The sequence below is a fragment of the Dendrobates tinctorius genome, unplaced genomic scaffold, assembly GCF_039654945.1.
Source record: "Dendrobates tinctorius isolate UK_male_01 unplaced genomic scaffold, ASM3965494v1 ptg000131l, whole genome shotgun sequence".
In the NCBI taxonomy this organism is placed as follows: Eukaryota; Metazoa; Chordata; class Amphibia; order Anura; family Dendrobatidae; genus Dendrobates; species Dendrobates tinctorius.
This window is the reverse complement of record NW_027361799.1, coordinates 800,194-814,680: the sequence shown is the minus strand read 5'-3', so window position 1 is coordinate 814,680 and position 14,487 is coordinate 800,194. Positions and strand designations below refer to the sequence as shown.

Sequence of the window (14,487 nt, the reverse complement as noted above, 5' to 3'; positions counted from 1 at the left end):
TATCGAACGGTATCGCTCAACACTACTTACGAGTGAATATTATACTAATATTGTGTTACTTTGAGGTGGAGTCCTTCTCTAGACTATCTTCCATAATCTTGCTGCTTTAATTAAACTATTGATGGTCTTTCCTCTGTAAACCCTATCTGCGGTAGCATTTGAATGTGCAAGGAATTTTGCAAATAAATACTTGTCGTTGTTCTTTGCAATTAGAGGCAACACATGTTATGTCCTCCGGATCACTTCGCTATTTACTGGCTTTACTCCAAATTTAGGTAACGAAAAAAGAAACAAATATGTTTAACCTTCCTCTAGTGTTAGCTTTCTGTTACTCTTTCTTATGTTAACGGGTCGGTTTTGACCCGTGTCTTAAATCACCCCTTGGATACCCTAAAAAAAAAAAGTTAGATATGATCCAATTTGTTTCTTACCTCTTAGTTACCTTGTTAGGGTTTTTCATCCATGAAACGATTGATTATAATATTTTTGTTGTGGGCATACCCTTCATTTTCAATATAAAAATATTGTCAAATGAACCTCAAGAGAATAATATAAACTTAAAAAAGTTTGTTATATTACCTGACTATTACTGAAGGGTTTTAGAACACATTTCTTAAATGTAAAAAAAAAATATACATATTTTATATTAACTCTAGTAACATCTATGGTGTTACGGGTTAATTTTGACCCATATCTAACTACTTTATGAAAAAGGCAAAAAACAGATTTTTTTTTTTTATAGAACTTTAATACAAATAAAAGATGAAAATTATATTAACATTAATAGCAATAATAAAAAGTAGCTTTTCTAGGACAAACAAACAACAATCAATCAAGCAAATCAACAGATCAAGTACTAGCTTTTAGATGCATGTGTGGCTAAAAGTGACACTTTTTGTGTGTTCTTTGCAGAGGTATTTTTTGCAGGCGAACCAAGATGTTTGTCTTTCTGTCCTTATTGCTAGGGCAGACCTGACACCTCTTTCTTTTAGAATCAGGTGGTCTCACTGGGGTTGTGGTTGATGTTGAGGCAAGTGTTGTGAGTTCATTTTCCCCTTCACCGATGTCTGATGAACTCCCTCTGCTGGTGAAGAGAGGTAGTGAAATTGATTGGGTTGAGAAGAACCTGTCATCTGAACAGGTGGAGCCTGATTAGACACCTGGAATCACTGAGTGGATATAAGGCAGCCGACGCCCTACAGGGGTGCTGGTGATCCTTTCTGCTCTGAGCTCTTGCAACCAGTTAGTCCTGTCTACTGAAAGCTAAGTTTTTGCTCTCTTATTTTTCCATGAGATTTTGTCTCTTTGCTTAGTGTTTTGTGTTCAGCCTGCCTTTGTTGGGACGGGCTGAGCTCCATTTTTGTCTCTGATCAGTTTATCTCTTTGCTCTGTTTTCAGAATATACCTGAGTGCTGATATAGTGATTTTTGATGTCTAGCGACTTCAGGGCCTTTTTCCCTATCAGACGGTTGGGACATTTTTGGTAGGGTTTTTTGCGGATTGCAGCCAGCATCTTTTCTGTCCTTTCCTATTTAGTTAGTTGGGCCCCCATCGTTTGCTCAACCTGTCTTTCTGTCTGTTTGTGTTTTCATCTGCTTTTCACCGACAATACATGTTGGGGGCTGTCTATTGCTTTGGGGTCTGCTCTGGGGCAGTTTAGATTTCCCCTTTCTTTCTTTAGGCTTATTTAGTTCTCCGGCTGTGAACGAGGGGTCTAGGGCACCGAAGGAATCCCCCACGGCTACTGTTAGTTGTGGTGAATAGGATCAGGGGTCTGCAATCCGATAGCTACCAACCTCTCTGGTTTTCTGGACTTGGCTTGTATTTTTGTTTTTTCCTCCTTCGGTGACTCATTCACAACAGGCAGGCCTGGTTGAGGAGGATGCTGGTGATGATGCTCTTTGTGTTGCTGTGGGTGTGGACAAAACACTTGTTGAGCTCTGGAGTTGTCGGACCAAGGCTGCAGCGGCTGGGTCTCGGGGCTCTCGTTCCCTTTGGTCAATGTGCGCCTTGACAAGGGATCTTCCTAGTTCCTCAAGAAACATCCTCCGCTTGTTTTTTTCTTTGAATTCCATCCTTGGTGAATGTGGGTCCACAACACAAATAATTTGTACGCTGACACATCAAGGATATTGTAAAATACAACCATTGGCCATCTCCTAGTCATTCGCTGGCAAGTGTAGGTGGCAGTCAGCTTGTCCACTCCTCATTTGTTTTTGTTATAGTCCAGGATGATTGTGGGCTTTGTCACTTCCTGATGACACAGCTGCATCTTTGTGAAGTGTGGATATCAGTACCACATTGTCGTTTTTTGGGGCAGTATGAAACTGCAGTGGTGGTGTCTGTAAAAACAAACTTTGAGGAAAGTGGAGCCCTGTCCTTCATCTGCAACAATTCAGCGGGCAGCTCAGGTTTTTTTTTTGTTCACTGTGCCCACCATGGTGATTTTCTTCCTGAGAAGTTCTTGTCCAAGGTCATAGCTGGTAAAAAAATTGTCACAAGTAATGTGACCCTGCAGTCCAGTAGTCATATCGAGGACTAAACGTTTTCCTTGTTTTTTTTCAGGGATGCCGCTTGCAGACTTGCCTGTGTAAATCTGTAGATTCCATGCATAGCTAGTTTTTGCATCACAGGCTGCCCAGATTTTTATGCTGTATTTGCCTGGCTTACTTGGCATGTATTGCCGGAAGGGGCATTTTCCGCGGAAAGGGAGAAAACGTTTGTCTACTGTCACCTCTGGCCCTGGGTTGAACATCAGTGGAAGGAACTGCACCCATTTCTCCCAAACATCCCTGATGGGAGCAAGTTTGTCAGATTTTGTTCTGGTGTCTGTCAAATCTGAGGACTCTTGATATCATTTGAAGTTTTTGAAGTGACATTGTTGCCCGGAAAATATTCCTGCCTGTCGATGCGTCCCAGAGACTATCGGTGTCCTCATTGCAGAATTTGTACACTCCAGCAAGGAGAAGAGCACCAATGTAGGCATCCAGGACATCATCATGAAGGTCATTCCACATGTTGCTGTGGACTTTTTTCCTTCAAGGTTTGTCATAGCAATAATGACTTTTTTTTTATTGACAATGGCATAAACAGATCAAAACATGTCTTGATGTCACTTACTCTTGTCACAGCAAACCTTTTGATCTCAGGGGTCATTTTTATGACATTTGCAGCATCTGCCCTGCCATGTACATCTGGATATACTGAGCTCCAACTTATCTTGCCACTTTTGGATTTGAATCTTTCAGCGGGAGCAGCTTCAGCACCAGTGACCTCCTCATCAGACTGATCAGAACTGTCTGTGTCTTCCGGTTGATATTCCACATAATCTTCCTCCTCAGAAACCTGTTCATCTGTATCAGTTTGCTGCTGTGTGTCCTGTGATTCATTATCATCTAAGATATAATCCAGAATTTGGCTTACATCAATTCTTCTCCTCATTGTTGCATGTGTAAACTGGAGATGTATACTCTGCAAAGTACCAACTCTAAGCTGATTTGGCCATACATGCCTGGACATGTCCCTAACTCAAGTTGTTGGAGGTGGAGCTGGCTGTGGGCTGTTGGTTTATATTGTGTTTGAGTTCAGTTTTGGGACTTATTGTTTTTTTACTCTTATATTAGACCTGGGTTGAAATTGACCCCAACAACACAAATGTTAAAATTTTAATAAGAGCATTTTACAATTTAGTAAAATAGTTTTATTTTATTGTATTTTGTTTAAAAATAAGTTCCTGAAAAAGTCAAAAAGTCTTGATGCAATAATCAAATGTATGTAGAATGTATGCATTTAAAACCTAAAATGGGTCGGTCACGACCCTAAAACTAGAGGAAGGGTATGGATATGAGCGGCTCATCCTGGGCATATGCATCCACTGTCATAAGATTTTCTTTTTCCAATAATCAACCTGCAAGATAAAGAAATCATGTAAAAGAATTGCAAGAAGCAATGAAGGCAAAACACAAGGCAATTTAAAAACAAATAATCCCTTAAGTTACTTGCTGTCATATTTTGGACAACCCCTGGCCTCTGAAGCTTTCGCAGTATGGCGAGGCGTTCCAGATAGTACAGAATGGTCAGTCCTTCTAGTTCAGGTAGCTTCTCCTTTATAGCCATTTCCAGCATTTTTTTAAAGCAGTCTCTGCGATAGACAGCACGTTGTCCAGCTCTGCAGGGGACTGAACTGGCTCCATCAGATGCTTCTCTACAGAGAAGAAAAAGAAACAATTAGAAAACTAAAAGAAACCAAACAATCAGGTTGTTGGTGAGGAATGGGAGGACAATTTTTTTGCTATCATTTCTTTAGATATTCCTTTGCTGAGCCTCTTTTTTGAATGATTCCAAGTTGGTCATTTAAATAAATTTGCCGCAGTATGTAATGTCATGTTTTTATGAATTAATGATGAGGCATTTGTTAAAGGCTGAACCGCTTTACATTTTTTAGGTAATTAATACTGTCTGATGGGTGTTGCCAACTTCCAAAAGTTTGAAGTATTCACAGGCCTTAATGTCATAAAGTTCAATGATGGAATCTCGTTGTCCATGAAATACAGAAATCGAGCAACATTCTCTACCTAAAATAAAACATAAGAAATAAGATTAAACCGGAAAATACTGTCAAATATTACCTTCATGAAGATTTGGTTCTTGCCTCTTGTTTGTACCTATTGACTGTCAGTTTTTGACAGATGCTTCACAAAGCCAGAAATGGGCTCTAACTCCAGAGAATAACGCCTATACATCCCTGCTTCAGCCATTTTCTTTCTCAAAGGGTTGTTGCAAGAAACTTTACACCAAGGTGTAAATGATTCTTCTGCTTCACTTTTTTTCCAATGGGTCATCTTGAGTTGGCCTTTCAGTATCTTTACTTTTTTTTTTTTCTTCCATTGAGCCGCCTTCTTCTGTCACATATTAAAATAACTTTGTCTTTCGTGTTGTCCTCCAATATAATAAAATACAATTTAATTTAATATGGATTTTAAAATTATTTTTTAAAAGAGAATGTATGAAAAAGGAAAAAATAAAAAAGAATGTGAAGCAAATGTGGAAAATGGTATTTGCCTCTTTTTGTCTGAGTCACGATCCATCTCTTCCTGGATCATTTCACATTTGGTCCTCCTTTTTCTCTTTGATTCCTGATGTATTCTCTTTTCCCCTTGGTGCACATTTCACCAAATCAGTGCTCTACTGTGGGATCTGTGGTTGGGTATCTTGAGATGAAAGTTTAGAGGGACAGCCAGGTCTTGGTAGATTTGCAGTTGTATGATACTCCTTCCATTTTAATGTGATTGTTTGCACAGTGCTCCTTGGGATGTTTAAAGTTTTGGAAATCAGTTTTTATTCAAATCCGGCTTTAAACTTCTCCACAACAGTATCACGGACCTGCCTGTTGTGTTCCTTGGTCTTCATGATGCTCTCTGTGCATCACACAGAACCCTGAGACTATCACAGAGCAGGTGCATTTATACGGAAACTTGATTACACACAGGTGGACTATATTTATCATCATTGGTCATTTAGCACAACATCGGATCATTCAGAGATCCACAATGATCTTCTGTAAAGGGGCTGAATAATATTGCACGCCCCAGAAGATGAAGTTAACCTATAAAAGATAAAGTAAACCTACTAATAAAGCCTTCAAACCAACAGATGGAGTAAAAGTACACAATATACAGAGTGCTAAAACCTTAGAGAAAAGCTGCAATTAAAACAAGTTTAAAATGGAAGCAAAATGCTGGAGCAGATCTTTTGGGATCAATCCTTGTAGAAGGAACACTGCTGTCTCTGGAGTTCAGTCTGAAGAGAAAAGCTACAACTGATTGCCAAAAGCAGTGTAGAGACTTTACCCAGAAGTGTCTTTATATACCGAAAGATGAAGGTTCATTCTACTTGACCTTTTCTCTAACTGGCCAATGGAAGCTTTAACATTTCAAGCTAGAAGACAATGTGTCTGACACCTAGAGCAAGAAAAAAATGATATGCTCATGTTTTACTAGTAAGACTAAAATCAGCAAATAAAATTTCATTTTACTATTTAGTGAAAGTTGCTGTTGATTCACCTCAGTCATATAACAAGGGTTCTTTCCATTCTATCAGGCAGGGTTGTTTCTTGTTCTTGAGCCTTCTGAATGGAAATAAGGCAAATAATGATTTTAGAACATAAAGATATAAGGTTTTCAAGTTACTAATGTAATTTCTGTGCTATCATTACCTTGTTGTTCTTGTAGCAATACTGTAGACTGCCTTTGCTTCATGGCTCTTGTTTTCCTTGAAGGTATAGAGGGTACTTTGACTCTGAAATGAAGAATATTGAGAATAATACTACAAGGTGATAATGCAATGGTCAAGTTAATTATTTTGGAACAGCTGTATTTATTTGATATAGTATATCGACCTTGTAGTCCACCTCTCCTCATCCACGCTGCTCCGGAAATATTCTTCTATACTTCCAATTCAAGCAGGCAGCGTTATTTCTTGTTCTTTAGTCCTTTGGAAGAAAATGAAGAAATAATGCTTTTTATTCATGAAGATGTGAGATTTTCAAATTAATGGAAATTTCAAGCAGTTCCTTTTATTTGAGGGTATAGTATATTAATCTTGTAGTCCAGCTATCATCCACACTGCTCAGGGATTCCTCTTCTATATGCTGGCCTTCTTCTTGGTCCTCCTGAAAACTGTCTTCTTCCTGAGTGCTATGGTCTACATCTTCATCTTCTTGGCTTTCTCCTTGGGGGTCCTTGGTCTTGAACGTTATTTTCTTCCTTCTCTGGTTTAAATGAGATTAAAACATATATACTATTCAAAATGTAATTTAAAGGAAGCATTACCTTCTTACTACAAATTACCTTGATGTGCTGCTTATAGGTTCATCAATGTCATCTTGGCCAGCTTGTATGACCAGCTCATGACCATAACAGATGTCCGCCAATGTCTTCTCAAACTATTTGACACATTCAAATGAAACAGCTGAACGGAACTATAGAGAAAACACTTATTTCTGTATATGAATAATTTGACAGTCCAAGCTTCACATACACTCCTGATTAGTTGGCTGGAGATCACGGGGAGTTTGTCAAAAAATATATAAGTGAAAATATCATAAATGGCACTACTTGTAGACTAGAAGGATAACACATAGCTTTTGGGAATCTTGCTTCTTGTGGCAATTCCTAATACTGTTGGACACTGTAGATCGGATTTCCTGTTATAGATATGAAAAATGTCCTTCCTCAGCGTGGATCTAACTTTTCCATAGTAAACTTTAATTCACTGAAAGAGCATAAATTAAATGATGGAGATTGAAAAGGACAGTTAAATATAGGATAAGAATGAGGTAGAGAAATCTTACCATTTCTTCCGCTATTCAACACCAAGCAGGCCACTTGGTGGGTAGCAGTCTTGTGTGACTTGACCCCAATAACTATTCTTCACCCTTACAAGTATAGGGAATCCTCTCATTCCATTCAGAAACCTAGAAGTTAAAAAAAAATTAGATAGTATGAGACACTAGTATAAAGGAAAAGGCCATAGCGAGGCAAAGCAAGTTACGTACAGTCATATATTTTACTACTCATTGTCTAGAAGCATCTTCAACGACCAGAAGGGTCACAAGATAATTTCTATATTCTGCATTTCTTTTTGGCAGCATCTATGCATTTCAAAAAGGATGGCTTTGCCATGATCAAGAGCCTTCGGCATTCCTGGGGTACTTTTAATGAATTTCTCAGTGCTGTATATCTAATAGGAGGGTAGAACATGCGATTTTTTTTTTTTTTTTTTTTTTTTTTTTACTAACGTATAGTAACATATGAAAATATATAAAAATAGCACTAAAATATAGACTCAATACTATGTCTGTATTTTTAGTACTGAAAATGGATGTGCATGTTTGGGTCTGATCGCTAAGCCAATTATGAATCCACCTGGCAGTCGCCTTGTCCAGTCCATACTTGGTCATTTTTTTCAAAAAGAATGGTATGAGATACTTAGAACTTGATTAGGTTAAATTAGAAGGAAAGTAAGTTAGTCTGACATGGCTTCTCAGTTACAAACCTATGCTGGCTCTGGTTAATCACTTCATTCTCGTCCAGGTACTTGCATACAAAATCTTTCCTAAAATAGAAGTCGGTCAACCCTGATTCTAGTTGGATGCAGAAGTCCTCCTCCCCAAAATGTTTCCCACATCTTGCTAAGCGATTGGGTCCTCAAAATATTGCAAGTGGTGTTTGCACCAAAAGATAATCCTGTCTCATCTGACCACATGACCTCTCATGCCTCCTCTGGACCATCCAGAGTGTAATTAGCAAATTTTAAAAGGGCCTGGACAGGTGCTGGAGTGAGCAGGGGGACTTGCGTGCCCTGCAGGATTTTAATTTGTGACAGCATAATGTGTTAAGAATGGTATAGTTTTATACTTGTCTTGGATCTCTTCAGGTCATTGACCAGGTCCTTTCATGTAGTTCTAGGCTGATCCTTGACCTTTCTCAGGATTATCCTTGCCCCACGAGGCAAGCTCTTGAATGGTGCCCCAAACTGAGGAAGGTTGAGTCATCTTGTTTATTCCATTTTCTAATTGTGCCGATGGTTGTTTCCTTCTCACCAAGCTGCTTGCCTATTGCCCTGTAGCCCATCCCAGCCTTGTGTAGATGTACAATTTTGTCCCTGGTATCCCTGGACAGCGCTGAGGTCTTGGCCATGGTGGATAGTCTGGAGCCTGATTGAACTTGATACCTGTATTATACTCCTGTCTACACAAAGGAGCAAATGGAAGTAATACACATATTGAGAGCAGAGTAGGAGGGCTTCTTACAGAAGAACAGCCAGGCCTGAGATTTCTTGCTGGATGGTATGTGATCAAATACTTAATTAATGCAATTTAATGGTGTAAAAATCCTATCATGTGCTTTTCTGGCTTTTATTTTAGATTCTCTCATTTTGAAGTGTAACTAAGAAACCTTTACAGACCTCTCCATTCTTTGTAAGTGGGAAAACTAGCAAAATCCTACTTGTCCCTTGTATGATAACATTGTCCTCAAAGCTGATCTCTGGTGGAAAATATGGGATGTCCTTGCTCGGAGACTGGTGGTTTTCCTCCAATGTTCCTCAGCTCTAGATTAGCTGATCACCCACAATCCTCTTACAGTATGATGCCGAAGGAAAATGAATCTACTAGATGGTTGTATCCTTCACCGTCCATTTTCTGTTAGAACGTAAGGTAAAAGATGAGCTGAATATACCATTTGAGGGGATTTACACACCCTATGAAGACACATCTTTGATAATATATGAGCAGGATATATTGGGATTAGATTACCCCCTCAGTCCTATCAGCATTAATCATTCAGGGATGTTCCTTAACTTGTGTGCAATGTATCGCCTTAGAGCCAATAGTTATTCAATATGTCACCCTCAAACACATTCATGGCTGATAAGCCAATGTTGGGGATTTTTGTCTTATGTCATCAAGGAGAATGATCTCAATCTTCAGGTCACTGCAGGGATAAGTAGCAGATGTTGACTGAAAAAAAGAAATGAATGTCTCCTTACATATCTATTGTAGAAGGTTGTCAGACTTATGAAAATGAACTAATCACCAATGTATGATTCCAGGTCTATGGAGGAATTGGAGTTTGCACACAATCTCTGCTGAATAGTCTGTGGCGTAGAAAGCAGAGGATAGATCAGTGGTAACAAACACTGGGACTATGATATATAGGGAGTGGATTATTAGGAATCTGTAAAAGACTTTTACCTTGTCCACATGAAACTGCATCAAATATGCCATGTGGTCAAACAGGTCTCCTCAAGCCATATAGTCTATTTAATTGCCTTGCTCGCTTGGTGTCTCCATAAATGCCTGCAGAGACGTTAAATAGCAGCACCCGGTAGTCAGTTTCAGGACTTCTATCTTTGTATAGATTTTGTCCTCCTTATAACGACTCTTATCCATTTTAACAGCTAGCCGTTCTTCACGGACCGGATCTGACCTGTTGTGATTGTTCTGATGCCAAGGTGACTTGGAGGAAAAACTGCCAACCATTATTTGGATCTGTGTAATGGATCACTAGATTATCCCAGTTATCACACATGAACATCAAATAATGAATAAATAATCCTCTTCTGTGCATCTGGTGCAGGGTATATTGGGTAACACTGAGAGGGAAGCTTTGGAAACTGACATGTGCATTTATTCTCAAAGATACTTGCTGAACTCAAGGCTAAGTTCAATACATAGTAACATGGTATTTAAGGTTGAAGGGAGACTTTGTCCATCTAGTTCAACCCATAGCCTAACTTGTTGATCGAGAGGAAGGCAAAAAACCCATGCAGAAAACACTAAGCTCCACATTGGGGGGGAAAAATTCCTTCCCGACTTCACATATGGCAATCATTCTAGCTCCCTGGATCAACACAATATCAAGGAAACTAGTGTATATAACCTGTAACATTATACTTTTTAAGAAAGGCATCCAGGCCCTTATTAGGTTTTAGCAGTGAATCACTCATTGCAACATCATATGGCAGAGAGTTCCATAGTCTCACTGCTCTTAGTTAAAGAATCTGCATCTGATTATTTTCAATAATTTTTATTGGTATTTTAAACATTTTTTAAAGGATATGGATCAAGGTAGAGGAACAACAGGTAGGGTAGAAAAACTGTTGGGAGGGAAGGTAAATTAAACCAGGGAAAAGGGATAGGAAAGAGAATTCCCTGTGAAGACAGGGAATGCCCCCACAAAGTGAGGGAATACAGGCAGACATATACATACAAATACTGTTGAAATAAAGCAAATGTAGCCTATTACAGGAACAAGTAAGATGTTGCTTAATAGAAAAAGCAAAATTTCAGCAACTTTATAATATATAAAATCTATACATGTGGTATGCATCAACTAATACGTCGAGGTTCCACAACACCTGAAAATAAAAAGTTAGTATTATATGTGAGCCCATCCCGTCTGGGTGCACTATATGACCCTAAGACCGAGTGGAGGGAATGCTCGGTTTCTTTAAATGCAAATCAAATGGAACATATATCCTTTAAGCTTAAGTAATAGAAAATGAAAAAAATACTGAATGTCTTTTGCATCTGTGATTATGATTAAGCCTTCTTTCCTCCATATGTAGAGCATGTCCCCTTGTCATCGTCTCAGGTCTAAGAGTAAAAAGATCATTAGAAAGGTCTTTGTACTGTCACCGCATATTTATACATTGTAATAAGATCACCCCTAAGCCTTCATTTGTCCAAACTAATGTTAGGTGTAATAACCTGTCTTGGTATTGCAGACCCCCAGTTCCCTAATAACATTTGATCGCTCTTCTCTGCACCCGCTCAAGTTCAGCTATTTCTTTCTTATACACCGGAGACCAGAACTGTACACAGTATTCTAAGTGTGGTCGCACTAGTGACTTGTATTGAGGTAAAATTATGTTCTCATGAGCATCTATGCCTCTTCTAATGCATCCCATTATTTTATTTGCCTTTGCAGCAGCTGCCTGACAATGGCCACTAAATGTGAGTTTGTTGTCCAAACCATACACCCAGGCCTTTTTCAGTGACCGTTTTGCCCAGTGTTTTACAATTAAGCACATAATTATACATCTTGTTCGTTCTACCCAAGTGCATGACCTTACACTTATCCCCATTAAAGCTCATTTGCCATTTATCAGCCCAAGCTTCTAGTTTACATAAATCCTCCTGTAATATAAAATTGTCCTCCTCTGTATTGATTATCCTTCAGAGTTTAGTGTCATCTGCAAATATTGAAATTCTACTCTCTATGCCCCCTACAAGGTTATTAATAAATGTTAAAAAGAAGCGGGCCCAACACCAACCCCTGTGGTACCCCACTGCTAACCGTGACAGAGTCTGAGTGTGCTCCATTAATAACCACTCTGTTTCCTATCCCTGAGCCAGCTCTTAACCCACTTAGACATATTTCCCCTATCCCCATTGTTCTCATTTTATGTATCAACCTTTTTTGTGGCACGTTATCAAAAGCTTTTGAAAAGTCCATATACACTACACTGCATTCCCTTGGTCCAGTCTGGAACTTACCTCTTAGAAGCTCATCTGATTAGTCTGATATTAACGGTCCCTCACAAACCCGTGTTGATATTGGGTCATGAGGTTATTCTTCAGATACTCCAGTATAGCATCTCTTACAAAACCCTCCAGGATTTTACCCACAGTAGAGGTTAAGCTCACTGGTCTATAATTTCCAAGTTCAGTTTTTGTTCCCTTTTTGAATATTGGCAACACACTAGCTATATGCCAGTTCTGTGGTACAGACCCTGTTATTATGAAATCTTTAAAGATTGTACTGATTTCCTGCAGTACTCAGGTGTGTATCCCATCAAGGCCCGGGGATTTCTCTACTTCAGTGTTTTTTTTTTTTTTTTTTTTTTTTTGCCGCTGCCTTCCTGCTGAGTTAGGCTAGGTTCACATTAGCATTTGAGTCAGCAGCATATCATGCAAATGCAAAAATGCATGCAAAGCACATTTTAAAGCAGCATTTTATGCTCCTCTTGCGCATGATGGGAAAAACGCTGCGTGTGCATGCGTTTGTATGTGTTTGCATTGTTTATGCCCATGCATTTGATGTGACACCAGACAAAAGTAGGCATGTCTCATGGGATTTCTATTTACATTTTAAATCCTCATGGATAAAATATTTTTTTCGGACTCACTGTGCGCTGCTTGACAAAGTTCAGTAGTACAGCATGAAGGGTTTTAACAGTTTAATTCCCAACGCGTTTCGAAGTTTCTAATACTACTTCCTCAGGGGATGACATGAAGTGAACAGATACAGCCATCTCCAGTTATATACATACACTATTTGAAATTGGGCACCAAAAGAACATGTGATAGTGGAACGAATGTCAAAGTTCACAGGTTAAAGCTGCGCAAAATATATTAATCCATTTGCAATCAAATTAAAATGCTTTTTCTTTTGTTTCTTATTGCAGAACAAACATAATATAAAAAAGAAAAGAAGAAAAATTGATAAAAATGAAAAAGGAAAGCTGAAAATACCGAACCCGTTAAAAAAGAGGGGAAAGACTCCGAGTCCAGAGTCAGAACCACTATACTGGAGGAAGATGCGCTTGGAAAAGGGAATATTTATGTATATATAAAAAAAGGAAAACGTTATGTGTATATAAAAAGAGGGGGGTGAAATTCGTTAATTAAAAATGAAGAAATAAAAAATGTATATATATAAAAAATTGTATGTATAACATGAATAAAAACCTGTGTGAATAAGGAGTGTGACTATGCTTAAAACTTCAAAGAATCCTTTGGTACCGAGTGTGAGGAAAGGACCTACAATAAATCTCCATATGGAGCCGGATCGCTACCGGGATGGGTAGAAAAAGAATATTATATTCATTTATATATGTTATTTTTGTGATGAAAAATAAAATATATAAATATGATGCATATAGAAACGCTCAATTTTGAGACAGGAAAATTTTATCTATTAATAATCACATATAAGGAAAAGAAGGGGGGTTCAGAACCACTATACTGGAGGAAGATGCGCTTGGTGAAAAGGGAATATTTATGTATATATAAAAAAAAAAATGGAAATGTTTATATATGTAAAAAAAAGGGGGGTTAAAATTTGTTTATTAAAAGAGAAAATAAAGAAATATATATATGAAAAGGTGTATGTATAACATGAATAAAAAGCGTGTGAATAAAAAGAATAAAAAGGATCCATTGGTACTAAATGTAAGGAAAGGACCTACAAGAAAACTCGCCAAAAAAGACCTTATGGAGCCGGATCGCGACCGGGATGGGTGGAAAAAGAGGAATGTTATATTCAATTATATATTATTTCTGTAAACAATTATAATGAAAAATAAAATATATAATATATATAGAAAGAGAATAATATCTATAATAATCAAATATATGAAAAGAAATTATCATACAAAATTATTAGCGAAAAAATTACACTGTTAAAAAGTAACATTAAAGAAAAACTTCAGTGATCTCATTGAGTCCATTAGGTTTCAATGTTTTCAATCTATAAATCCAGAAGATTTCTTTGCGATTCAATTGCCCGATTCTGTCGGGATGATCATTTGGAATACGCTCAATAGGACTTATTTTGAATCCATTAGAATTTCTATTATGCTTACAAGCAAAATGTCTAGAGAGACTATGTTGTAGAAAACCAATTTTGATATTGTGTCTATGGGAATTAACCCTTAGAAGCAAGGGTTGCGTGGTTTTCCCTACATATTGTTTTTTACACTCACATTCAATTAAATAGATCACGAATTCTGTAGAACAATTTAAAAAACTTTTGATAGGAAAGCTTTCATCAGTGGTGGTGGATTTAAAAGTATTTTCTTTATGTGAAATGAGAAATTACAAAGAGACAAGGAAGATTATAGGAGAATTAATAATGCGAACAATCCTGTTACTCAAACAATAGATACCAACAAAAAAGTTGACACTTATCACAAAGGTGT

At 37.9% G+C, this 14,487-nt stretch overlaps 1 long non-coding RNA gene across 1 annotated transcript in view; it reads left to right on the top strand.

Annotated features, from left to right (window-relative positions):
• LOC141047985 (uncharacterized) overlaps nt 1-13,270 on the top strand; it is a 227,564-nt gene extending 214,294 nt beyond the window's left edge. The window contains exon 2 of the long non-coding RNA XR_012219931.1: nt 12,973-13,270. This is a non-coding gene — a long non-coding RNA (uncharacterized lncRNA). The remainder of the gene's footprint in view (nt 1-12,972) is intronic.
• Nucleotides 13,271-14,487: the final 1,217 nt, after the last annotated feature.